This window comes from Solanum stenotomum, chromosome 10 (assembly GCF_019186545.1).
Source record: "Solanum stenotomum isolate F172 chromosome 10, ASM1918654v1, whole genome shotgun sequence".
In the NCBI taxonomy this organism is placed as follows: Eukaryota; Viridiplantae; Streptophyta; class Magnoliopsida; order Solanales; family Solanaceae; genus Solanum; species Solanum stenotomum.
In genome coordinates this window covers 20,475,140-20,501,401 of record NC_064291.1, presented here as the reverse complement: position 1 = coordinate 20,501,401, position 26,262 = coordinate 20,475,140, and the positions used below count along the sequence as shown (strand labels likewise).

At 33.8% G+C, this 26,262-nt stretch overlaps 1 pseudogene; it reads left to right on the top strand.

The window, feature by feature from the left end:
• The first annotated feature begins 1,260 nt into the window (after window positions 1–1,260).
• LOC125842805 (uncharacterized) lies at window positions 1,261–26,262 on the top strand (annotated as a pseudogene).

The following is a 26,262-nucleotide window of genomic DNA, read 5'->3' as shown; positions in this document are numbered from 1 at the left end:
TTTTATTAATCACCAAAATGGATATTTACAAACTAAGCTAGAACTACTAAAATAACTTCTCTCAGAGACCAACAATTACTTGCTTAATGAACTCAGAAAACTAAAAGTTACATCTATCTTACAATAGCCTAGTTGGGACAATAGCTCTAACACAAGAAACTCTTTGTGTTATATCCTTCACTGTGGACTTATTCTCCTTAAAAACTCTGGTATTCATCTCCTTTCGGATTGTATGTATTGATTTTATGTACACTAATTTCAACACATGAGCCTCATGACTTCTCTCCTTAATCTTCTGGATGGTCCATTATTGCGTTGCAATCTAAGTATTACTTAGAGGTTGATTTATAGATATCAAGTGAAGTAGTATCTTCCATAGTGAGTTCAGAAATGTACGCTCCAAAAACATATGGTTCATTGTTTCATTAGCCTACTTGCCCAAAACACATTTATGATCCACTTGCATTTTTCATTTCGACAACCTATTTGTTCTTAGTAGACTGCTTTGGATTTTCAACCACAAGGGAAAGATGTTTTAGGTTTTGTTGAGTTGTGAAACATGTAGTCTCTGGCGTACACATCTTTCCCCAAGAAACTAATACCTTCTCAGTTATGACATTTTCTCCTGACAATATATAACCTTTACAATAGGTGTGGACTATTTTAGTCACCCGTATTACAAACACTACAAGAAAAACTGTTATTTAAGACCAACATTTAGAGACGAGTTAATAATCTAGTCTCAAAAAATACATGTATTAGGACGAGATTATATTCTTTTCCCTAATTCTATATGTTATTGTGAAGGTCTAAAATCTAGTCCCTAAAGAAAGTTCTAACTGGTCCCAAAATGTAAATATAGTTGTGAGAAGCGGGAAAAAGTGCATTTTCAATTTTTCACAAAATTCATCAAACGCCAAAAATTTACCTTAATTATTGAAATTCTTTATAAAAAACGCCTCAATTTTTTCAATAGAGAAAAATTAATTAATTAGTCATTTCATAATTTTCAATAACATAGAAGCCCTAAATTGACTTCACCACAAATCTCTGTAGCATATCTTCAAATCGCAATTCTCTAGAGAAAAAGCTCTGCTAATACTTTCAATTTTCTTCTGCACTTTCTCAAAAGAGCATGGCAATCTTTAGATGCACTTTTTCTTGATTTAACACTAAAATTTATCTTTCAAAATATCATCCCAAAAAATTAGCCATATCCAATATACTTTCATTGAAAATATTGTCCCAGAACATCTTCGAATGGCGCATCTATTAGCAGGGGTAAGCTTGCCGCCGGTGACATATCACCCGGCCGACAGGAAATCTTTGCGATTAATAACGAAAACTAAGGAAATAAGCAGTAAGAGCAGTATCGCTTGAGGAAATTCCCCCAAATGCGGTTCGACGAAAGCGCGATTCAACATGCAGAGGAGGTTTCAGTCTTGGAGTGGATTTGGGTCTTGCCCGTACTGGACTTGCCCTTAGTAAAAAGCATCAATTTTCAACCATTAACGGTTGCCCAATTTCATCCACAAAGCTCTCATACATCCACATTCATATACTGGAACTTTGATTTTTTGGATTTTAGGTTTTGAGTTGAGAGGACAGAAGCTTGAACTTCGAATTATTTATATTGATCAAAAACAGGTATACAACTTTTTTATGTTTGATGTAGAAAGATTTAATTTTTATGGTAATTTATAAGCTGGTTATTGATGTGATTCTTCTTGAATATGATTTAGTTACTCTTTTCATTTTATTTTTGTTATGAATTAAATTGATATACTAGTATCTGGAGTTTCATGAGTATGGTTTTGTTGAGAGGTTAAGTGGATGAGTTTATAATTGGACGCCCTTTGTCAAGTGATGGAAAGGAAACTCCACAATCTAGCAAAGTTCGGAGTGTTACTGGTAGGCTTGATGTTCGAGCTACTGAGAGGTATTAATCATTCAGAAGTTTTTGTCTATTATTGTTTTCTTTGAGAAATCAAGCTAAATAATGAAAAAACAGAGTTAAAATTGCAAGCTAAATGGATAATAATCTTTTTTTTTTTTTTTCTGTTTGTTGATCTAATATGGCAATGTGGACCAATTTCAACATGCTGATTTTAGAGTGATCAAGTTGGCTGTGTGAAGTATGTCGTGATGTTGCATTCTATTCCTGAGTAGCTTCAAGTGCTAGTGACATTGCATATTTGTTAAATTTGACGAGGGTCGCCCTCTTGTAAATAATAGAGTATAGATGTTCGACTCATCTATAAATAGATTGTTAGATGAGATTGTTTAAGTCATTAAAACTGCAAGAAGGAATCGTACAACATGAAGCACTCACTTGAACAAGAAATGTTGTCCTGCCTTGAAGCTTAGTACATGTCTCTAAGTCTAATGAAAATGGACAAATCAAACATTTGGAAGTCTATTTGTTGAAATATCTAGAACATGTTTGCTTCATATGCTTTAACAACCAAAATTGATCTGATTATTACACACTGGGGCAACTAGCTGACTTCCTATTTTCAGAAACCTTTGAGCTAGTATACTTTGGGTTTACATTTTTTTTATAAGTTGGTTTTACAAATTATTGATACTAAGTTCATCTTGTAGTTCAGTAGTGATTCTCTCGTCAAATGTTTAAATTCATTTTATAAGTGGTGAGGGACCTTCTGCCATAATTTGTCATCTTAAATGTTGATTCTATCCTTTTAGGGGAGGGAGAGTATATCTGCAGGAAGAGTATGGGACAACAATTGACGTAATGAGCTACATGGTTGATAGGTAATAAGTTCTACCTTCTTGTGTATGCTGACTTCCATCTAATCAATTCTCAGGTATGCTTCCTCTTGTGCGTTGAATTTTGTTCCTTTCTTAATTGCCTTTCGTGTTTGTTTCGTTCAAATTACTCTTTATATTCTTCTTCATTATCTAGTCGTTTTATCTATTCATATGCAATCATCTAGTTGCCTCAATTTCCATAGGCACAACAAGTTAGTATTTTATGAAATTATAAGTAATATACTATAGAAAGAATAAATGCATCTTACGCCTTGAAAAAAATCCATTGAAGCACCCCTGTATATGCAATATGTCTCAATTAATTGATCAAATATGTGAGTTAGTGTAAGGAATGAAAAGTATGTGTACTATGTAGTTCCCTGAAATTGACACGAACTGATCAAGACTAAGATCACACTTAGATTTTATTGCACCAATGAGAATATTGTAGAAAGTATATTAATCAACTGGAGATTTGTTATATGATTAAGCAAAATAAGAGGGATAACTCAAAATAACCTCTTTATCTGTTTTAGCGAGAAGTTGATCCATTGACCGAACTTCTCCAATGGAAGCACCATTAGTCAGAATAACACATTTTTTCCTCCTGTAGTTCCGCTAGTGTACATAATCGAGCAAATATCAGTAATCTTTTTATGATAAAGTTCATGATCCAAACTTTCCTATATAGAGTGACACAGTGCTTAAGTGAAGGGAGCAATAACTAGTTATCAGAATCCAAATCTTAGCATATAACATCTGCATCATTAACATTTGTTCAAACTCTTCCCATGATAAGCAACCTACTTATTTTCATAACTAGTTATCAGAATCCAGATCTTAGTGCATAAAATGTTTCCAATGCTGACAACGACTTAATGTTCTTAGAGAAAGCCTCATAATATTTGTTATAATCCTCTGTGTTATCTGCAATTTCAATGAATAGATTAACACGGTTCTTCTCCAAAGTCTTGCGAATAACCTTCATGATCTTCTTCTGATGCACCATATCTCTAGAGATGTTAAGAGGAAGTTCTTCTAAATACACAATGCCCTTCACAAATTAATAATCGGATGGTTAGAACAAATAGGAATCTACTTTTGATATACTTGGAATAAATAATTCATGATTGTAATTGTTCTTCCTTCTTGCTCTATTATAAATAGACCTCTCCTCATAGTTGTCAGGCATGTTGTTGATGTTGCTTCATTTGTAATTTTACAAGAACTAGTTGCTTAACAGAGGATCAACTAATTAACTGCTGCATGTTTTCTTTTTCTATTTTCAAACACTTCTCTGCATAACTATCGGTTATGTTGATGTTTCTTGTACTTGCAATAACAAACATCAACTGCTTAATCGAGGAACTATAATTTAACTAGACTTCTTGCCACTACTGCACATCTTCTTCTTGTTTTATTTTCACATACTTCTCTGCACAGCTGCGTGAAACTAAACTTCGTTTGTTCTTTTATCTTCTTGCTTGGGAATAGTTGATAAGTAAATGAATACGACTCCCATTTGATGAGTGCTAGCTAGCATATGTTTTCTTTTGCTTTGTAGATCATTTCAATTTGAATTTGTATACATCTAAACCAAGTAGGCTCTTCTAAGCATCAGATCACAATGTACTCATTCATCATGTCTCCTACATATTTACTCGCTTTAACCATTTCCCTCGCTCGATACTTTTTATATGTTATAGAAAATGATCGTCAAGGTGTTGTCTCCAATCATTTGTGACCCCAAAAATTGACACAAAATCAATTTTGCCGACATCTAATTTGTGTAGCATTGTGGCTAAAGTCTTATCACTCCTTGGTCCCTAAAGTTTGTACATGTTGATTGTATGTTCATTGATGTCTTTCTACCGACTTTAGCATCATTTCCACATAAAAAATAGGCAACTCAAAATTTTCAGCAACTTCACCATCATCAATTGCAATTAGTATTTGTCCCTATCAACTATCGATGAATCTTTAACCACTAGCAATGTGCCAGCAATTTGTTATAACACTAAATCAATAGCTAAATTGAATTTCTCAGTTGTAACACCTCTATTTTGAGGTAGTCTGGATACCATCTTTGATCCTAGAAAAATATTTTGAGCTTTTGTCCAAGTTAGAAATGAATTCATAATCTTGTGAAAAATCCTTGAACATTCAAATAGCAATTGCGCAGACCTGACATCAACTTTGCAGAAGAGGAAAAGGTCATGAACAAAACACATCAAAGTGACCTTTGTAGACATGTTTATGGAAAACTGAAATTTGGAGAATTTGTAATTTCCAAGTGCATTTTTAGTTAATTCTTGTTGTTGTGGTTTCAATTGAGTGCTTCTTGGAGTTCAATATGAAAATACATCCTATTGAACTTCTCTAATAATTTTTTTATGTTATTGCAACTTGTTAATGTTTCTGTAGAATTGATTAATTCTACACTTCTTTTGTGGTGAGTACTTTAACTAATTCTATTGTAGTTCATAGATATTTTTATATACCAATAGGTATTTATGATCTTTGCAAAATTTTGTTCTTATAGATTTTTGAAGATTGAAGTTACAAGTCAAGATGAAAGTTTAGAAGATGCACAAGATCATTAATATTTTGCTAAGAACGTTATGTAAAACTTGATAGCATAGTCTAGCTTGGGATGCTAATTGATTAAGTGTTTTTTGTTGAGCAAATATTGAAACTATATCTATCAACATTTTGTATTGAATTTTTTATTAGTAGAAATTTTATATTTAGTGATGAAATTTATTAATTTTATGAGATGGAGTTGATGTACAGTTGGTGGTAAATGAGAGGACTAATTAGTATTTGCTCGTCTTAATGTTAATATAGGATGAGGTAGTTGCTCATCTGTAAAGGTTAAATTAGGTCAAGGAAATTTCTCGTCTTTAAAGATTAATCTAGGACAAGGTTTTTGCTTGTCGCGATAAAGTAATTTAGGGCCAGGTAGTTACTCTTCGCAGAAAAGGTTTAATGGTCACAAATAACTACTTTTCAGATATGAAAATTGCCTATTTGGGACGGGATTCACGGTCTCTAAAAGTTCATCAGCGACTGTATTAGTTGCCGTCTCTAATAACATTTAACAACTAGATATAGAAACTCGTCGCAATTAACCATTAGCGAAGAAGTCTTTTAGGACGAGTGGCGACCATCAGTTTTCCGTCGTAATAGGCCATTTGCGACCAGATTTGGACATTTAGGGACGACATTTCCCTTCCTTATAGGCAGTTTTTCTTGTAGTGAAACAATTCTGCCTACTATGTTTGAACCCCAAAAATCACTATCTTGACAATCTATATTCTTCCTTCACAGAATAATATTTTGGATGTCCCTGAAGATATTTTTGCTAAAATTTGATCAATCAATAGTTGTCATCAAATAATATGGAGTTTTTTTGTGGACACTAGCACATAAATGTATCTAAATGAAAACTCTCTACGGTTATATCACAGATTCAGGTGGGATATTTTACATTTTTATGCCTGAGAGCCCTCCAAAATGCATACCTCATTTAGACAAATTGTCTTGCAATCTTTAAAAATTTGTAAACATAGAAAAATTTCATGGAGAAGTTGTACTGGTATTAGATCTCCTCCCACAAACACGAGGAGATCATTTTGGTAGGAATCTACAACTCTCCTAACAATTAATATGTGAACTTCCAAACACAACACGAAAATAGGAACAATAATTCAACTATTATTTACTACCTCCAACAATTAAAATATGTTTTATAAAATAAAAAATACATAATACTTCTGACAATCAAGGTATTTCGAGGAACCTTAACCTCCAAATTTGCCATAGAAAATCCTACCCAAAACCAACTTTATTTCCTTTTTTCTAGTATAATTTATCACAAAATAGCAACCTAAATTGCTAGTTACCTTCTTAGTAACTACTAAAAATACATATACATAGTAATTAATAAATAAAACAGCTACATTTAAGTCTTATCGTCACCATTCTTCCTGTGGTTATAGACCTTAGTAACAATATGTCTAACAATACATGCCCCAACAAGTTTCACCTTGTCCTTAAGGTGAAAATGCGGAAACTGTGCATCAATGACTTTATTGGATTCCCAAGTGTTCTCAAAGTCTGGTAGGTCCTTCCACTTAATCAACACCTCTTAGGGGACATTCAAGAGTGTAAGACATTATACTACACCTTCATTTTGCACTTGCATTTCAAGTTCTTCGGATAATAAATGAAAGAGTTGCTCGACTAGAGTAACATCCTTAATTGTGCACTTTATCCAAGAAACATGAAATACGTGATGTACCCATGAATGAGGGGGTAAATCAAGGCGATAAGTAACTTCACCAGTTTTTTTCAAGATAGTATGTGGCCTATAGTAACGAGGACTTAACTTTTGATGACCATTTTTAGATAGTGACAGAAGATTGAAAGGTTGATCGCAAGATAAACTAAATGACCAGGTTGGAACACAACTTCACGACGCTCAGCATCAACATAAACTTTCATTTGAGCTTGAGGATGGATCATATTAGCTTTGAGTTCATCTAAAAAAGTGTTGTGAGCCATAAGTTGTTGGTTGATCTCCTCAGGAACTTTCATTAGTGAACCGCAACAAGGAGGAGAATGTCTACCCTATAAAGCTCTAAAAGGGGTCCTTTATGTGGAACCATGATAAGTGATATTGAACAAAAAATTATTTCAAGATATCTAACTTGGCCATTGTTTTGGATGTAACCCTAAAAAGAAACATAAATAAATCTCTAAGGAGTGATTGGCAACCTCAATTTAATCATATGTTTGAGGATGATAGTGATAAGCGCTCAATGATGTCCCATATTTGAGGGCATATGCGGTGATACACAAAATAATTACCCAACTTATGAGGTCGGGACCACAAGGATTGACAGATGAGACTCTTCTTTTATTGATTTCACTATATGAAACAAATTGACTTCTGAACACACACACACACACATATAATTAACTAGGGGTTTTATCTAACAAATACAATTTCATCAATATTAATCAATAAAACGGGAAATTAACACAAATAATATCTAATAAATTTGGAAAGGACTAGGGGTGTGCACATAAAGATCAAGATTTTAACTAAAATAGGCAAAGATTAATTGATGCAATATTGATTGATACATGGATAGTGCTTGGTCTAGGCTACACTTTGATATTCCCCCGAAGTATCAAGCGTATGTCCCTTGGATTCTTCCAAACTCCAAGACCCTTTCAAACAAAATACCAAACATTGCTTCAATAGATAGACTATCCTTGGCTCATATCATTAAATGTGAATTCACTCAGATTATCCCATCCCTAGCTCAAACCCATAGAGTTATTTCATTAAGTCCACGCTATTGAGTCTTACCCAACTCCATTTTTTAGAGATCTCAATCAATATTTGCAACCACTAATTTTAGATTAAAACTTCAAGATAACAATAGATCAATTCCATAAAATCAATATTAGAATCAATTAATCAATACCTATTCAAGATTTTACACCCCCATCTAGCGCACACACCCCTAGTTAAGGTTCTAACTACTCATAAAAGAAGAAATAGAGACAATACCCATAAAGGAAATCTCCATTCTAAGATAATTTGATCAACAAAACTTGAATTTCAAGTTTATATTGACCAAAATCTGAGGTTTCTTCCTCTACAGGATAAGAATTTCTTCACTATTACTCTATCAGTATTTCTTACAATAATTGGTCTCTCCTCTTGTAACACCTCAGAAGTGCAAAAGTTAGATTGGAAGTGAAAAGCTATAGAAAGTTTACTAGTGCACTGATCCATGAGAGGAATGCACAATTAGTACATTATACACGGGTCTTGGATGCCCGGTCATAGTTAGTGCTTTGGAATTTAGAGAAAATGTCAAGTCCTGGATATGGTTTCACGAGCCAATAGGATGTCTCATGGATTGATCTATGGGTCGTGCTTATGTCTTATGGATTGGACATCAGACTTAGTGATTTTGGTGCATTGAGTTCCACGACGATCTTGTACGAGTCGTATTGGAAAATACAGGTCATGGTTGGTTGCTCGTAGTTGGCCGTCTGAGACTCTATGTTTTCAGTAAGTGGTAGACAACTGACTAGTACGGACCATAGAATAAATTACGGTCCGTACTTGGCGATCAGTGGTCCCAAGCTTGAGGGCATTATCGTTAAGGCTCACTGTATGAGGGGTGTGTATGTCTCGTGTGATGATCTAAGACTCGTAGATTGTTGTCCGTGGTTTGTGATCAAGGATGTGAACTTATAGTAAGGGATGTACAAACGGGCAGTACAATTGTGGTTCAGTGTATAGACCGTACATGGGGTCTATGGAATGGTCCGATAGTTATTTTCTCAGGGTTAATTGGGTGTTTTGCTACTCTTTCAATTCCTAAAGTAGGACATTTCTAGCTATTTTGAGGACCTATAACAATTTCTAAGACTCAAACCTCTCCATTTACTTTCATTCTCTGAAAAACCTCAAGTCTTCTTCTCCAAGGTTCTCTCAAGGTGAATCAAGGGTTCCTTCAAGCTTTATGTCTCCTGTTCCAAGTTCAACCTAGGGTTTCATCAAGTTATGTGATATATTCATCCATGAGTTCCTCTTCACCCATTGAGTCTCAGAAAAACGTCAAAATCTCTTTTATGATTCTCATCCAAATTATAGGGTTTCATGATTTGTGTATGGGTTGAATTGATTATAAGTTTATTCATCAGGATTGATTAATATGCATGATTTGATCATATAATTGTTACCTGAACCCATGCTATACAAGTATTTTATTTCTAAACTAATTTATGTTGATATGCATGCATGGTGATTTAAAGAGTTTATGAATCAAAAATACTTTTAAATAAAGTATCAAACATGTTTTATGAAATTGAATATTTTCAATTGAAGTACTTTTCATTATGAAAGATGATCATGATTTAGATGCTTTAGATTAGTATCTTTTTATGAGTATGTTATAGTATCTTGATTTAAAGGAGTTATTCTTATGATATGAAGTTATGAATGATTACTTGATTCTTACCATTTCAAAGATTATGATACGATTATGCATGTGTAACACCTCAGAAATCGGTAGATTGAGTTGGAAAGATGTTGCAAAAATTTGTTGTTGTGCAGGTTATACAAGACCACCAACGGACGTACAGGGTCCTATGGTCCGCAGGAAGTAGTCGTAGGAAGGGTTCGAGACTTGGTGATTTTTTTTATTGACCTTGGGTTCTATGGTTAATATCTATGGACCGTGGGACTTGATCGTCGTTTTGATAAGAAAATAATACCTCTCATATTTGTTCTAGGGATGCTCGTAGAAACTGTAGATCAGTTTGTCGAGTCCTTCTTATGGTCTTAAGTCAGGGTTATTTGAGTATTTTCCTACCATTTGTACGCATAAACTATGTCATTTTGACCCTATAACTAAGTCATATAACTGCTTTTACTCTTCAAATCTATTTCCCTATCATTCACTCAAACGCCCAAAATCCCCTCAAGGTTTTCTCTCCAAATTCTCTTCAAGGATTCTCTCAAGTGGATTAGGATTCTTCAAGCATTCAAGTCTCCTTCTCCAATTTCAAAGCTTGGATTTATCAAGATATGTGGGAAGTTCATCAATGGATTCTCTTTCATCCATTGAGTCCGAAGAAATCCTCAAATTATTTTATGAATTCTACTCAATTGTTTAGGATTTTATATGATTCTTCATGACTTCAATTATTTATGGTCAAATTTATTATATTTGATCTTATTCATGATTTGATTCAAATAACATATTTTCATTGAATTACATATGAACCCATGCCATAGGTCTATGTTATGGTTATGAACTATATTTGAGACTATACATTCATAATGAAATTGAAGAATTTGTGAATTAAGGATGCTTTTAGTTAAAATATCATTATGTTTTATGAAAAATATTTCTTCAAAGTAAAGTATTCTCATTATATAATATGATCATGATTTAGATGCTTACGATAAGTGTCATTATGAATATGATATGAGATCATGATTTTGAAAGAAGCTATTCTATGATGTGAAGTTTATGATTGGATTGATATTATTATATTCTTATCTTTCCAAGTATTACGAATATGATATGATTATGCTTATTTCTATTGCGAGTTTACTTAGCACCGAGATGACTTTAGGATGGAGGCACCCCCGTTAGTAGAGGCCCGGCCTCTAGTAGCAATTCCCTTTTCCCATAACTACATTTCCCATAGGACTTCATTTCGATTGGACAAATTTAGTGTATCTACCTAAGATTAAGAGCACGGCCCTTACCATGACAAGTAGGACAATTTCTTTTCGATATGGGAAAGACATGATCTAATGTTATAATTCACATGGTCTATGTCGGTTAATAGTAGACATCCCACAAAAGATTATGATTTTCTTTAAAGAGTTCATGACTTCCTCAAATATTATGATTTAAGCTTATTTTATGATTTTTAAATGTTACATTGACCTTGTTATCAAGATTTGATATGTCTTACTTGGTCATACATCATTATATTCTCAAGACTTGGCGTGTTTCACATATATGTTTATGTATGCTCCCCATATTAAGTACATTCAAAGTACTGATACATTTATCTTTTGTGCCTATATTGTTTCATAATATAGGGTCCAAAGTATCTTCATCCAGCCATGACTAGCAGATTTCTTCAATTTTTCTTAGCTTGTGGTGAGTCCTCATTGTTCTAGGGCATGATCACATGTTATGGGTTTTTGTCTATTTCAATCATTTTAATTTTCAAACTTCTTTCGTGAGCTAGGGATTTTTCCTAGTCACTTCTATGATATAGAGGCTTGTTGTCAGACTTAATATGTTTCTTCTTGTAAGTTCATTCTACTCTTATTTTTAGTATCGTATGTCATTGAAGTATTTAGACTAATATTACACTTAATCTCTTTACTTTTGTATGGTGTTCATCTAAGTGTTAAGCTTATGTCAAGTGGCTTGTTTAGGGTCTTTTGGGGTCCTATTCGCCATGTCACATCTAGGAGGTAGTTTGGATCGTGAAAACATGTTTTTAATTGGGATTTAGCACCGAGAGGACTTTGGGATAGAGGTTCACCCGTTAGTAGAGCGGAGTTCATTACAAACAATCCCCTTGTCCCATATCTACGTGCCCCTAGAGGACTTAGTCTTAAGTGACTCTAGCTAGTGGATCCACATAAGCTCGTGATTATGGTCCTTACCTTGGAAAGTAGAACACTATATTTTCGATGTGGGAGTAGTACACTGGACTCATGTTATAGCTCACATAGTTTATGTCGGTTAACAATATCTCCAAAAAAAGACTTATGATATGATTATAACTCTTTTTAAAATATTGCATTGACTTTGTATTATGTTTTTTAGAATCACATTATCAATTTTTATGTCATACTTTACTTGGTTATTGCATTATCATGCTTTTAGACTTATTATGTTATTATGCCTATATTCATGCATCTTTCCTCATGCTCTGTACATTCTGAATATTGGCTGCATACATCTCATATGCCTATTGATGAGTGGTGAAGTTCCACTCATTTGAGGCTCTTTTCTTATGATTTTGTGGTACTCAAGTAAAAAAAGTGGATAATTATTTGTTTAATTGTGATGATTTCAGATATTTGTTGCTTTAAAGGAAATTGATGGACAAGAGTGGAAAAAGAAGTTAAAACTGGCAGAAAATGACCTTTGATGTCGCACCTACAGAGAGGAAGTTTGCTTTTGCGAATAGTCAACTGAAGTCAACTGGTCTCTTAAGCGACCGAGCATGGTTCATTTTTTGAAGGAGCCCAAAAAGGTGAGGGTCAATTTAGCCAACGTATGTTCACTTTTGTGAAGTACGCTTATGAGAGGCCCAACTATTTGGACAGGGGAAAATTAGAATTTCATGAATTTGGACCCAAATTCTCACAAAGGGCAGAAGAAGAAGACATTAGAAGAGAATCTAATTTTTATCATACAATTGGAGATTATTGAATTTTATCTTTTAGCTTAGACTATTGAAAAACTCTTAGTATTAGATTTCATATTTTGTGTTGAGATTTTAAAGGCAAGTTTCCTCATAATTCATCTTTGGATTGAAGATTGTGTTCTTATTAGTAAAATCTCGTACTCTATCTTCTTTTCCTTACTTTGTATTGGATGAATTGTGGGTGTAATTGCTAATTGGATCTCTAATTTCTAATCTATTGCGTTTGTAAGTGATTCCATGTTTTCTTGAAATAGGTTTAATCTAGTTTTCTTGTTTGAATTTAAGATTTGAGAGTGCAATCTAAGATCTAGATTTTGATTTTTGTGGGTTGCCCGAAAGGGAACTCGTGAAGTGGAGAATTAGATTAATAACCACATATTAGCTTTGAATCTTGAGTTTGATACCGAAAGGAGAACATTTAGGTTTTCATTGTTGAATACAAGGCTTGCTCGAATAAGAGGTCTAAATTAAGGTATTGGGTTATTGTGTTGAATTACTTGGTTAAGACCGAAAGGAGATTTCACGTTATAGCACTTTGAGACCGAAATTAGATTAGTGTTGTTAAGGATGACCTAGCCTACCTATAATTGATGAGCATGTGTTGAGATTGAGATGAATCATTGAATGAGTGTTGAGTTCTGAATTTTCCAATTCCCAATTATACCATACTTGTTTAGTTTTTTGCCCAATTCTTATATGTGTGACTAAACCATCCTCTCTTTGATATTTGTTTATTATTAAGTTTAGATTCAAACTCATAGCTTGCAATTCTTTGTCTTTTTAATTGCCAACTAATTGTTCCTTTAGGGATTCGACCCTGATTGACGTTGACCTCTTATTCTTTTAACTTATTTTGAGGGTAATTTGAGCGCTATCACATATGTTGTTTTATAATATAGGTTTCAGCTCTCCTCACCCAACTTGCGGTTAGCACAAATTCTCTCAGCCTATACAACTTTTGCTGAGTCCTCATGGTTCGGAGACATTGCCACACTTATGCTTTGACGTCATTTCAAACTTTACTTTAGTTTTAAGATTGTTCTATTTGGGTAGGGCTTGTCCTATACACACTTATGTAGTAGAGGCTTGTTGTCAGACATAATATGTTCCACATTATGGTCTTTGTACTCAAATTCTCTTATATGTTGATATTGGCATTTGAGATTTATATTCAGCTTATCTCTTTATTTTCGGTATAATGTTATCTTAGTGTCATGCTATGTCATGTGGTTCATTTATTAGTCTTTCGAGATTTTATTCACCATGTCACGTTCGGGGGTAGTCTTGGGTTGTGACAAACTTGGTACTTAGAGAGTAAGGTTTAAGAGTCTTAGGGTGTCTGAAGAGTCGCGTTAGTAGAGTCTTGTTCATGGGTGTGAATCGCACCACATATATGAATAGGAAGGTAAAAAATGTCTAAGAAACTTCATTTCTTTCATTACTCTTAAGCAATGTGATAGAGTTGAACTCTATAAATGTTTCCTTCTAACTCTTGTTTTATGTGTTTTCATAACATGTCTCCAGAAGAGCTATGTTGATAAGGAATATGAATGTGGAACTTGAAGCTCCACAAGCTTTGGTCGATCGTTTGGCCAACTAAGTATCACATGCTAAATTTTGGGCCATTTTCCAAGTGTTGGCTCAAGCTATGATGACTCAAGCTAATAGAGAGGTTGTACCTTCCGTGAATCCAATATGATAGCAACAAAGGTTTGAGACTTCATAAGGATGAATCCTCCAGGATTCCATGGTTCCAAGGTGGACGAAGATCCATAAGAGTTCATTAAAGGGATTTATAAGATTGTGGACATTATGGGTATGACTTTAGTTTAAAGGGAAAACTTGGCTACTTACTAATTGAAAGGGGTTTGTTTCTCAAGTCTGGTTTGATAAATAGAAGAAAGAAAGGGAATTAGATGCAGGTCCTTAGATTGGGACAAGTTCAAAGGAGCGTTTCTTGACCGATTATTTCCCTTTGAGATGAGGAGGCCAAAGTGCAAGACTTTATTAATTTGAGGCAAAGGGATATGAGCGTGAATGAACACGCTTTAAAGTTCACTCAACTATCAAAATATGCTCTGGCAATGGTTGTCGATTCTAGATTTCAGATAAGTAAGTTTGTTTCTAGTGTTTCAAAAATGGTGGTCAAAGAGTGTAGAACTGTAATGTTTATTAATGAGATGGACATATCAAGGTTGATGAATCATGATCAATAAATTGAGGAGGAAAAGCTAAAATATAGTGATAAAGAAACAAAGAGGTCAAGGACAGATAGTGGTGACTACTATTATTAGAGGTCCGATGGTTGTAACACTACAAAAATGGTTGTTCATGCGGGATTTCACGGATGCACCTATGGACCGTACACTGATCTATGATCCATAGGAGGCACTCGTGGAAGCAAGTGGGAAAATTGGAAAATTGACAAGTCCTAAACAAAGGTCTACAGACCAAAAGGATAGTCTATTGGAACCTCTACGGATCATAGAAAGTACCCATAGATAGAGATTCTACCTTGGTGATTTTGGCACCTTAACTTATATAGCTGAAGTGTATGAACCTTACAAGCCTAGATGGTCTATAGATCAGAGCTCGTGGAAAGTGATTTGACTTGGAAAATATTTTTGGACTTTGATTATACAAAAGGGACCTACGGGTTCTAGGGTGGTCGACGGGCCTTATGAAATGGCTCATGGCTTAGACTAAGGATTTTGTTTTCCAGTGTTGCGACCTACAAATGATCGGTACGGTCCATAGGAGCTTACATGGACCGTACATGGGTTCGTAGGTCACTCTGGCAGCTTTTAGTTCAGGGTTATTAGAGTCTTTTACTACTCTTTTAACACCTAAACTATGTCATTTCTTGCCTATTTGTATGTCCTATAAATGCTTTTACCTTTCAAAAACTACCCATTCCCTTTCATTCCCTCAAAACCTCTTAATGTTTTATCTCAAAATTCTCTCCCAAGTATCAAGGAAAATTTCTAGGGTTGTTCAAGCTTCAAGCTTCAAGCTTGCTTCTCCAATTAAAAGCCTAGGTTAATAAATATATGTGGGAAGATCAACAATGGATCCCTTTCCATCCTCTGAGTCCCAAGAATTCTCAATTTCTCTTTTATGATTCTAACCCAAATTCTAGGGTTTTGCATGTTTTCTTATGGGTTCAATTGTTTATGAATTAATTCACTATTTTTGATCTTATTATGCATGATTTAATCATAATTATATGTTTTCAATGAATTTCATATGAACCCATGGTTTATTCATATTTATGATTATGAACTATGCTTTCAGATTATGCATGCATCATGAATTGAGGGATTCTATGAATCAAGGATACTTTTAGATAAAGTATGAATATGTTTTTTATGAAAATGTTTAATTGATTTTCTCTCATTATGAAAGATGATCATGATTTAGATGCTTTAGATAAGTGTCTTTATGAGTATGTTATGAAATCATGGTTTGAAAGGAGCTATTCTACGATATGAAATTTATGGTTAAATTGGTATTACTACATTTTACCCCTCCAATTATTAGCATTCCGTGTGTTAGCTCTACGAAGAGGCAAGATCAGAAACGTATAATGATGGATTAGAAAGCAAAAGTTGAATAACACCTCACACACGATAAGAATAGAATAGGAAGTGAAGTTTTTCTTAAAACACTTCTTAGCCTCCCCTTCATAGATGTGATGTGCTTCACACGCATGAAAGAGACTCTACTAAGTACGAATTTCAGACAATCTAGGACTCTTGAACCTAATGCTCTGATACCAAGTTTTTCACGCCCCGAGGCTATCCCCTAAACATAATACGGGACCTACGATCACGAGTGACCCAAAGCTAACCTTGAGTCTGGCATATAACAAACATACTGAAAAATAACTAAGTAAAACATGTACTATGCAGAAGCTAAAAACAATGGATAGCTGAAATGGGGAAAACCCAACTAGTCTGAAAATCTAAAATATAATAAGAGTTTAGTGATAACTGAAACAACACTTAAGAACATGAGCTGAATCTACTACTATGTATGAAAAGCCTCTAACTAAATTGAGTTTTTCGGACATGCCCCGAGCTAACTTTAGCAAGACTGAAACTAAAAAGAAAGACTAAAAGATAAAGCATATTTATTGTCCTCGAAGTATGAGGACTCGCCACCAAAACTGCTGAAGTCGGATTGAGGATCAAACTAAGCGTAATCTGGATGTTGAGTGCCTGAACCTACATCATGAAATGATTTCGCACAAAGTATGTGTCGTACTTGGAATGTAATGAGAATGCAAAAAATAGATATTCTAAGTTGAACAAAATATATAAGTTGAACAAAGCATAATTGAGCAATGATATAATCTGAACAAGGATATACATATGTACTGAAGTATATTTGAAAACAGAACTAGAAGCAATGACCAAGTACTAATCATGAAGATAACATGTTGAACTGTATACTAAAGTAAATGTTAAAAACCTGGTCTATGCACTATGAGTCTGATTGTGGGAGCTACTATTAATAGATATAAACCATGTGAGCTAAACCTGGAGTCTGATGTATATGCCACATCGAGAGGACGCAATATACCTTGTCAGGGGTATAGAGGCATAACTATAGCGTGATCATTGAATCTGATGCCCAACTGAGTGGACTTATAAACCTATGCGAGCACGTAGTTCTAGGACTTTGAGGCTACGCTAAACCCTAGTCCAACTCGGTGATAAGTCTACTCCAACCTGAATATCCATAAAGCTAAAATGCACTAAATACTGAATAGCTCAAAAACTAACATGCTAACTGAGAATGCAACATTTATATGCTGAGAATATAACATTCAAAATCTGAGGCATCAATTTCTGTCTAGTTGGCATAGCAAGTATAATTCATGAACTTGGATAAATTTACACAAGCTAGGGTTCTGAGTGCTATGCATGGAATTATACTAAATTATCAAGAAACAAGTTATTTAGATCAAAGGAACTATAATCACAATAAATATTGAAAATCTAGAAACCCTAGATCTGAACAGTTGTTGAGAATATAAAGAACTAACTAAATTCTAGGGACCTAATGGGTGAAAGGAACCCACTAGTGAAAGCCCACATACCTGGTTACGAAATCTACGGAGAAATCCTTTAGATTTCGAGGCTGAACTTCGAACAATGCTTTTGCTTGTTCTTGGGAGAGTTGGTTGCCTTTTTCTCTTCCTTTCTCTCTAAGTTGGGTGATTTTTGGAGAATTATGTGACTAGAGTATTAGGCTTAGACATAGTAAAATGACATAGTTTAGGCATCAAACGACGTAGTTTAAGTGCCCAATGCTTAGGGGAAAAGACCAAAATGACCTTGACTTAAAACTAATGAAGTGGCCTTCACGATGGGATTGACAAACCGTCAATAGGACCACGGCCCATCAACTGGGTCGTGGTTGTGGCCCTACCCAATGGGGCTCTACTAAAACAAGCATAACTTTTTATTCCGAGCTTGGATTTTAGCAAACTTGGTGGCGTTGGAAAGATGTCTCAATGATTTTTAATTCGATAGTCATAGGCCACAAAATTCATTTTGTGCTAAAAGATATGACCATTTGAAGTTGACCCAAAACTTGAAGGCTGAACTGCCCTATTCACAGTCCACTTCAGGACCTTGTGAAGCACCAGGGGCCATGTAGGCACCTTGGTTCTTTATAATGAGTTGGGGTTGTACTCGGTCATTTGCACTGCACACTTGATGGACTGTATGGGGTTCCACTGACCGTCTAGTGGTCTGTGGTTCCTCACACTCCTTGGGGGGGGGGTCTCTGGGTTGCTTTCATGGGCATATTGACGGACCGTGTGGGGTTTCGCGGTCCGTGTAAGGGCTCGTGGGCCTCTGTGGTTCACCTATTTTCCTGGTTCAGTCTTAGGTATATTTTTGAGGTGTTACAGGGATTTTGGATTTGTGGTGGATTTTAGATGTTCTGGATAGGAACAATGCGGAAGAGGAGGTGAGTGTGTTTGATAAGGTGGATGACTCATTGACGCCTTCGATCAACAAGTAACATGAAAAGCCTTACTCATAATGATTCTATGAGATTTTGTAGAAGAGGAAGACTCTTCCGGTATGGCATCAAAAAGAGGAGTCAAGCTGATGAATATCCAATCAATGGTTGTTGTCACCAGGCAATCCGATTCATCTCTCCCTCACTCTATCTATCAATATCTCTTCTCCCTCAGTTTGATTTTTCTTTATTGTTGATGGCTCTCTATCTGCCTTGCCTCTCGTTAGTTCCAATTGTCGCCAGCTTGCATATTAAAATCCTAGGTTTGGTTTTGATTTTCTCCTTCTTCTTTTTTTCTATCTTAGTTTTTGTTGATATTCTATTTTTAATTAACTTTTGCTCTAGTGGTCTGCTTTAGATTATCTTTAATGATTCTTATAATACAAGTACCAAACTATGTGCATATAGTTGTATATTATGTGGTTACGATGGAATATTTTGCTTTGCCTCAGTGCCTTGATTAATTTAGTGGAGCGAGGGTTGTAATACTTTGCTATTTACTCAAAAAATGACACTGCTTTATAATTTTAATGAATTTTTTCCCTTTTTGTTCACTTCTGCAATATACGTATTGTCGTTCTCTGATGGATTTGGTAATAATTATGTAGGAGTAAACCCAAAAGCCTTCAAATTGGAGGAAAAGAATATGTAATAGCCCAAAACTCAATATACGTATTGTCGTTCTTTGGTGAACTACTAGTTATTGTTCATTTGACAAGCAAATGTCACTTCTCTTGTATTAAGAAATATTGTTTGGTGTTCTTTCATGGCTACTGATATGTTGAAGTCTATTAAATTCCAATAGATAATTGCTTCCTTTTCTTATATATGTTTTGACATGGTTCTCTTGTACTGGTAGGTAACAGTATTATGTCCCTTGTACACTCCCATCCTTTGGACATTGGAGTAGGTATCTGCAGATACTTCTTGTTCTGGTAACATGAACCTTCTTGTGTTAACATTCTCAAGGTACTGATTACCTTAAATGTTCCGTCATTTTTCAGTTATTGTGATGCATTCAGCAGCTAAGTTTATATCTTGTCATTGTGATTTAATTTGATGGGGGCGTACTTGTGGTCACGGAGAAAGATTTTTAATCTTTCAGATTACCGTGATTGAATAAAACGAAGAAGAAAACCCTCTTATTAATATGCTCGTTTAGTAGATTCAATTACCTGAAGTCTCAAGTACTAAGTGTATGTTGCATAATTATTAATTTACCTCAATGGAACGAGAAAATGATCAAAATAGTCCTTGATGTATAGGAGTTGAAGTATTTTGGTCCTTTATATATAAAGTCCTCAATATGGGCTAGGCCATTGGGCCGGCCTGGCCTAACCCGTGATTTGATATGGCTGAGCTACGATATTTGGAGCCTATTTAAGAAAAAGGCTTTTTAGCCCGGCCTGAATAAGTCTGCCGATTTGTGGGGCTTGAGAAATATGGATAGGGCCGGCCCGTGGGCCAAATAAAAATTAACTATAAAATAAAAATAAAATAAAGTATTTAAAATAGCAAGAGTCTAAACTCAAAATCTGTTTAAAATTTGAAATATTACAATTTAAATACAATTATGTTTATAAAATATGTACTACATAAAATAAAAATTTCCTAAAATTTCTAGAGAACCACTACATATGCTGTAGCCTGTGGAATATTGTCATAGTTTTTGTGTTTTATTATGATCATTGGAAAATAATTAGGTTAATATTTCTATTTATATATTTATTCTTTTACTTGAAATCAAACTTAATAAATATTATAAACATAATTTATTTGTAGATTTGATTAACAAGTAGTAACATTAACACCATGTAATATTTCTTGTCGATATTTATGATAATATTTTTAAATTATAATTTAATTTAAAAAATTATAAAAAATATATTTTTAAGAAGAGAGGGCTGGCCCGGCAAAGCCCTTAGCCCACATACTTATGGGCTGGGCCGACCATTTTCTGGTTCATCACAAAAATGGGCTAGCCCGATTGGACCCGTTAAATTTCAAAGTCTGTATGGGTTAGCCTGGATGGGGTGGGCCAGCCCATATTGACAACTCTATTTATATATCATCTCATCCAAATAGTTCTTAATGTATATGAAAAGATGATCATTTTAGTCCTTAGTCCTAAAACTAACCAAAAAATAAAAAAAACTATTAAATTTAACAGTGGATCCCACAACATGCCAAGCTTTTAAAAGAAAAATTAAAAATTAGTAAAACCCATTCTTCCTCAATTTGTTTTCTTTCACCATCACCATGGCACTCTGCTTCCTCAACTTCTTTCTTTCACAAGGACATACGCCGTATTCTTGTAAGAATAATAATACACACTACATTCATTTCTTATCTTTCGTTAGAACAAAAATTTGAGCAGCTCCTATTTTCTTATATAAGAAGAAGAAGAAGAAAATCAAGATCGCTAAAACAAATGTGAACGAAGTAAATTAGTTAAACGACTCCATTTCTCCCCGAGATCACCATAAATCAATTCCTTTTAAGTTGTAACTAATTTTTTTTTGTTTTATCCTTTTCAAAATTACGAGTATTTTTTTCCGACATCTTTATTCATTTCATTTTTCAAATAAAAGGATTAAAACTGAATGGACAGAGCTAGAAAATAAAAATCTTGTGTCTGTATGAGAGGATTTTATCAGTGGAAACAAAAATAGATCAATTGAAAATTGTAAAAAAAAATGGTTGAAGAAAACGATGGAGGAGTTGAAGAAAACGATGGAGGAGAAGAGATTACAGAAATGAAGGAGGAAGAAGGGTTCCACCAAGTGTGGGACCCACCGTTAAATTTAACAGATTTTTTATTTTTCTGGTTAGTTTTAGGGCTAAGGACTAAAATGACCATCTTTTCATATATATTAAGGACTATTTGGATAAGATGATATATATAAGTGACTAAAATACTTCAACCCCTATACATCAATGACCATTTTGATCATTTTCTCGACACTAGAAATTTCTAAACGATAGTAGCTAGTTTAGTGCGCAAAATTCATGCTCTACTTAGAAACAGATTGAGTTTATGCTAATAGCTATTTATTCTAAAACATACAAGTCAATTTCTTTTGTTGCACCATGAAAAATGGTAATGAATCACAAGACAAGTTTGAATGTGCAAATTAAAACTTCCATGAGAACATAGGTGTATGAGAAGGATAAGCAAACAGAACTAATAAAGTTTGATGCGGCAATTGGATCTGAACACCGGAGAAGGGATGTAACCAACTTTACTTTTTTTTCAACTTCTCTTTTACTCGACTAAACTGTTGGGAAAACTATCAAAATGGTCATTTAATGTATGGTGTTGGATTATTCCAGTGTTTCATTCATATATATATATATAAGCGGGAACAAAAAAAGTTAAAAGTTGAATTACTGTTTTACCTCTACTATAAATTAAAATGTTATAAAACATTTAACTGTTTAATTTAAATATTAAATTGTTTCATTTAAATTAATATGTTAATGACTTTTGCACTTCCTTAGATTAATTCATAATTAAAATATCTAATTTCATAATACTTATCATCTATAATCTATATGTATAAAATAAGAAATGGCCAAACCCATCAGTGGCCCCCTAAAGTTGGCAACAATTTTCATTTAAACACTTTAACTAGGAATTGTTCATTTTAGACACCTCATGTCAGATCACATTGTGTCATTTTGACACTTTTTTTACTAGCACATGTTGACTTCAAGTGCGTGTTAACCAAGCGCGTCCACGTGGATTAGATGCCCAATTATATCATGCCAACTCATTAAAAGTCTATCATATTAAATAGAAAAAATAAGAATTAAAATACATGACAAAGTAACCAATGAATAAATGACATGTGGTCTTTTTATCCCAAAAAATTAAATAAAATATTTGACAAATTTAAAGAAAAACGCAACCCCCCACAACTTCCCCAGTCATCTTTCCCAATCATCTTCTCCATTGTATTACTCCATTTTTATTATTTTTTAGCTTCATTTTTTCTGTCATAAACCCACACCCACACACCTTCATTTTCATTATCTTTTCCGTCACACCCACAACCACAAAGCCATCTTCCCCATTTTATTCCTCTTTTACATGATTTTTTTCTGTCATATTCCCCATTCATTGCACCGTCCCTCCCATTTCTTCATTTGATTTAGGGCTAAAAGGTGCAAATGTATAATAACAATGGTTCATACTTTTAAGATTGCGTCTCTTTTTCTTTAATTTTGTGATATTTGTAGTTTAATTAGGGCTCAAGGTTAGTGAGATTAACATTTACATAGTAACAATTGAGATTTTTTGGCTCCTATTTTAGGATTATTGTGGGTAACTTTACATGATTTGGGGTGTTGTTGATATGAGTTCGATTTCTTGTTTCTCTTTTGGTCTATCTGAATTTGTAGTGCGAAATTTAAATTGAAATTATTATAACAAAAGATTTAACCTCCATTGAAGTAGTTTAAACTTTGAGAAATAATTGGAGAGATAGTGGCTATAAAATGGGAAAGAAGAAGAGAAAAAATAAAATAGAATAGACTATATAAGTCCCTCACGTGTCAATAGCGAGTGTATAACACTCACTTTGCCATGTCAGCTAAAAGTGTCAAAATGACACAACGGTGGCTGACATGAGGTGCCTAAAATGAACAAAGCCTAGTTAAAGTGTCTAAGTGAAAATTGCGGCCAACTTTAGGGGGCCACCGATGGGTTAGACCATAAGAAATTACTAATCATATATCATCTATCATATCATCATCATCATATCATATCATATATTATTAAAAGTGGGAAGCACCCATCTTCAAAGTTAGATTACAATTTAACCCTTATACTTAATCAAAATGTAATAAACACAACATCTAATCTAATTAAATAATAATAAAATGTATTGTCTCTTCAAAATTAATATACATAAATGTAAAACCACTAAAGTATCCACACACAAAAAGAGAGGGCACTCTTCATATTCCAACTAAAAGATAATGATACTTATTATGTTTCCAGACAAATTAATGAAATGTTACGGAAATTCATGGGGAGAGAACTTAGGTGAATGTATCCATGATAAAAAAAATAATGACATTTATTATGGCTTGGAATATGTATCTTTGTATATATTGGTTTGTGTTGTTTCTATTCAAAATAGAATATTAGTATGAGGTGAATGTATCCACATGAATAAAAACGGAGAGAAATAAAACAAGTGTTTAAAGTTAGATTACAATTTTTCTCTTATATTTAATTAAAATAAAATACCTAATCTAATTGAAATAGTAGTAATTGTATTTAAATTTACATGAGATTTGTGAATCTGCAGATATTCAAAAGTCCAATTTAAATGTAGCCCTTACTAATTTACTCATTAGTCAAATTTAAGTGTGTGCTATTCATTGCTAAATAGTTTGGAGAATAGGAAGAGTTGCATTGAATAATTAAATGTAGACTAATGAAAGAAAAGGTTCAAGGTATGCAAATTGAAAAATAGCTATAAAAAGACAAGAATGTTACAAAACCATTTAATTGTGGATGTTTCAATTCTTTTCATCAACAACCTAATGTACTGAACCTATTTAATGTAAGACTTAATGTTGTACTAACGTATTTGGTTAAAGGATGTAAACGGATGTTTTCTAAATCCTATAAAAGGGTATCCTTTACCCTTGTGAAAAATACACATTTTTGAAGAGATCAAAGAATACATATACTTAATATTTTCCATTACCATTTGGCTTCCTTTCTTGTTTAGTATTCTTGTAGTTGGCTCTCATTTTACAACACATTATCAACACGAGTCTCTAACCAATTGAGACCTAATTAATTCGGGATTATCTTTTTTCCCTAAAAGTTAATCAATTTTCTTTTAGACCCAGGTATACATTCATGTGTTTATAACATCTCTAATAGGACTTGCATAAATATTTGATCAACGATTTAATTACTGCATACATAACTTGCTTTAGGTATTTGTATGATGCTTTACTAGCCATAATAATCAATACATTTCAGGTTTATATTTTTATTTTGTTTATATGCTAATAACTTATAACTCTAAATTAAATACTAGGGCATATGATAACATGCTAGTTAGAGTAATCGTAAGTATTGTCTTGTCATAAATTTATGATAAATATTGGTGTGTCATAAAGAAAAATATTATTGTATTAAATATGACTTGAAACTCTCACAAAAAAAATGGTGTTAATAACTATTGAAACTAATAATAAATATTGTAGAACAATTAAAATTACATATTAAATCTAATGTTTCAATACTTCATGAATTTACATGTTTTTAAAACATTCCATATGCATGCATATTAATTTGTAATCATAGTATATTTTATTATTTGAACATTAATATTCATTCATTATAAAGAAACCAACACTATAATATTAACTCAATTATTTTATGATAGTTTTCATCATGTCGAATTTGTCAAAGCTTGAATTTGTGGCACATGACATTTCTGAAAAGAACTATTTGTCATGAGTACTTGATGCTGAAATTCACCTTACCGCTAAGGGTCTTGGTGATTGTATAATCGAAGGAAATAAGGCATCAAGTCAGGATAAAACGAAAGCTATGATTTTCCTTCATCATCATCTTGATGAAAGCTTGAAGGTTGAATACTTAACAGTGAAAAATTCACTTGAATTGTGGATAAGTTTGAAAGGGAGGTATGACCACCTCAAGGCAACGGTATTGCCAAAGGCTCATTATGAATGGATGCACTTACGGTTTCAAGATTATAAAACCGTAATTGAGTATAACTCTGTTGTATTTAGAATCACTTCCCAATTAAAATTATGTGGGGAAGTTATAAAAGATGAGGACATGTTGGAAAAGACACTAACTACTTTTCATGCCTCCAATATGATATTACAGCAGCAATACCGCGAAAAGGGTTTTAAAAAATAGTCTGAATTAATATCATGTCTTTTGGTGCCTGAGCAGCATAATGACCTTTTAATGAAAAATCATGATGCCCGGCCCGCTAGAAGGGTCCATTATCGGAGGCACATGAGGTAGAAGCAGCTGGCCAATCTAAAATAAGATAAAATAATCAGGGCCATGATGATATGCACAGGCGTGGCAAAGGCAAAAGACGATATAATAATCGTCGAGGTTCTCAAAATAATCCTTCTAAAGGAAAGGACGATCACTATCATTGTTATGGCCTTAAAGGTCACTGGAAAAATGAATGTCGGGCACCTGAGCATTTTGTCAAGCTGTAGCAAAATTCCTTTAAAAGGAAAGGGAATAAAGGCGGTGCCTCCTCTTCTAATGCTCAAGTAGAGTCACATTTGACTCTCAAAGATGATGGTAAGGCAGGATCTTCTCAAAAATATGATGAGAATGTTGAGGCAAATTTAGCATTGAAAAATGATGTTTTTGATGGACTCGATGATATTATTCATCTAGAAGCTGAGGACTTCTCTGGGGATCGCAACTGA